Raw genomic sequence first — 3,044 nt, forward strand, 5'->3', positions numbered from 1 at the left:
GGTGTAGTGGGGTCTATGGGCCCAATCCAGCCTGTGGACTAGTGCTGCACCACTCATCCAGCCTACAGGGCCAGACAAGTTTGACTTTCCTGTTGCAGGGCACCAGTGCCAGGCATAGTAAGGTTTCCAAAATTAAGAATAATGTGACTTGATTGTATTTCATTTTCCTTGTATTTTGGGGTCAGAGACTGCAGCACTGTCTTGTTTTAACATATTTGCTAAAACCCAAAGGTTCCCATCTAGATGATGTGTATTTATACACCTTCACAATTTGAAATTTAATTCCAAAATTTCAAGTGAGTTTGAAAATATTTTTCTCCAAAAAGATGCAATGACAGCTGTGTCTTGTTATAACCTCCTGATGGCCTTGGTCTCATTTTATTTAACACAATCACTCCAAGAAGTGTAGGTGTCCAAATGGTTGGTTTTTTATTTCATGTTTCCAAGATAGTAATATCAAGGGAGACTGAGATGCACCTGAGCTTTAACTTGCTTCAGAAAGGGAGCAGACATGGTTATGTGTAAAACAACAAAAGAACTATAGCCTTACAGAGCCAAGAAAAATACATTTCTGGATCAAGAAACTGCAGGACCACCACCTGAAAAAAATTAAGGTGAAAATGCAGCTTATTTGCATTTGTGTCCAAGAATATAACAACTAACCCAGCTGAAGACCTGTTAACCATAGAACTTCATATTCCTGTGACAAGTTCATAGAAAGAAATCGTGAATACATGAATGTGGTACATGTCTTTAACAATGGAAGTTCAAATGTACCTCCAGCTGAATTTCTGATAAATTCTATCACTCCTTAGTCTGGCTATAAATGAAAGACATCTACACACGTATCTGAATCTGATATCAAGGCCCCCTTATGTGAAATCCATTTACAATTCCACATAATGCATGTTTCACACATATTTTTCATTCTGTTTTTCAGCCTTCATATTACAAAGCCTCCAAAGCTGTTAGAAATCTTGCCCCAAGCCACTGCCAAAAGTCTAAAACCTGTAGCTGAATAGCTCATTTAACTGATGCCCAGTGGGTTCTGAATAAGTTGAAAATTATTCCTATCTCTTCCCCTTTGATAAAAAAAAAAAATCTGCATTGTGTGAAAGCATTGCTTGTGAAGGGCTCCTGATTACCAGCTTGGACTCTGAGCCGCTACATAAGAAGCATTACACAGCCCTGTGCAAACTTCTTTACACCGCCCTCTGCATATGGATTTGTTTGGTCTTTATTTTCCTTTTCTCATCCTTATAGCCTGTCTGGAGGTAGACCAGCGCTTTTTAAAATGAGATAGTGTTGCATGGCATTTCTGCAGGAGACAATGTTATTTCTCTGAAGCAGAAAGAATTTTGTTTGGTTTTCATCAATTTGGTTGAATCAGAAGCACTCAACAAAAAGATAACAAAAAACGATGGTTGTGCCAGCTGAGCAAACAAAGGTTGGGAGGGTGGAGGTTTATAATTGTGTCTATGTCTTTGTGGCTATTTCTTTACCATGCTTACAGAATGACTTTTTTACACATTGGGTTACTTTAATGCAACTTTCATTTCCAATCTCCTCCTCCTTCCTACTATGAAACAAACCCTCAGCATTCTAGTGTTTGGGTTTTTCCCCCCCTCCTCTCTCTCATTCATTTTCTGTTGCTATTTCTGGAACTCACTATCTCAGCCTGCAGTTGAGATAATGAAACCCAGTGATTATTCCAGCTGTTTTGGCTGCTCTCAAGACTTTGTTTCTTTGCTTGGGATGAAAAATACAATTCATGTTACTTTGAAAGAGCTACAAGGAAAAGGGAGCTGAAAGCAATGGACTGCTGCATACACAGAGGGCTTTAATTCTTATAAATTATTATTATTTGCACAGTGCTTGATGCCACAAAGCTCTAATACTAAAAATATGCATCTTTGCTCTGAGCAGCTTACAATTACTACCCACTGTAGTAATCATCATATCCTGTAGTAAGTGTTGACCAGCACAGCCCTAAAGCTTCAAATACAAATCTATACATGTGAACAGTCCAGCTGATCCAGTGGGACTACATGCCTGGATAAAATAGGGCGCGGGCATATATGTTTGCAGTCTGCTTCTTCTAAAGCTTTAACTCATTGGGAATCACTGGATTCTAAGCTATTCAAGAAAGACACATTTTGAATAATGTGATTGTTATGCCATTGCTGTATGAGAGAAAGATGTCTTTTTACATGTAAGTAGTTGCTGGAGAACATGCCAGTACCAGGCATTCAGGAACACAGAGGATTTTTTTCTGGACTTTGTAGGACAAAATAACATTGTTGCATTCTGCATTGGAAATGGCTCCCAATGTGCAGCCCTCCATATAGACTATGATTGCTGCAGAATCTATTCAGTACTAAAAGGTTCTTCTGCTCCCCTCATCCCACTACCTGAGTGCCTCTCAGTAGTGCGTTAAGTGATGTGATTAACATCCGCAATGCAAGTTCATTCTCTCAAGCACTGGGAATGACATTATCACTAATCCTGGAAACAGGATATAGAATTAAAAGCAGTCTCTACTCACAAGGAAGAAAGCCTGCTATAACCCCAACAAGTTCTGTGCAGGCATTTGATACCTAGGGCTGTGTTCAGATGACCATGCGTGTGCAGTTTGCAGTGCCACAAACCACATATACCACACATACAGGCATTCGCCACACTCCTAATTTTCAGCATGGTGGGTTTTTTTGACCCCAGAAGATCCTGCAGTCAAAAAAACCTGCCCCAAAAAAAAAAAGCAGCGTGGTACACGTGGCTGTAGTGTGTGCTTCCTAAAACCAGAACCTGGCTGACTAGAGCCACACTCCAACTGCCAGCCAGGCTCTGCACATCCGGTTTGCTGCTGCTGGAGCCCTGGAAGGCCCCCAGGACCCCAGGTAAGGCTGCTGGGGCAAGCCCAGGTGCTGGCCCCAGCCTCCCCTACCCAACCCAGGGAACTTGTCACATGCCAGAGTGTGCGTGCAGGGTCATTCCCTGGGGACAACTAGCAGCAGCACAAATATGAGCTGCTGCTAGTTGTCCCC

Source organism: Alligator sinensis, unplaced genomic scaffold, assembly GCF_000455745.1.
Source record: "Alligator sinensis unplaced genomic scaffold, ASM45574v1 scaffold330_1, whole genome shotgun sequence".
Lineage (NCBI taxonomy): Eukaryota > Metazoa > Chordata > Crocodylia > Alligatoridae > Alligator > Alligator sinensis.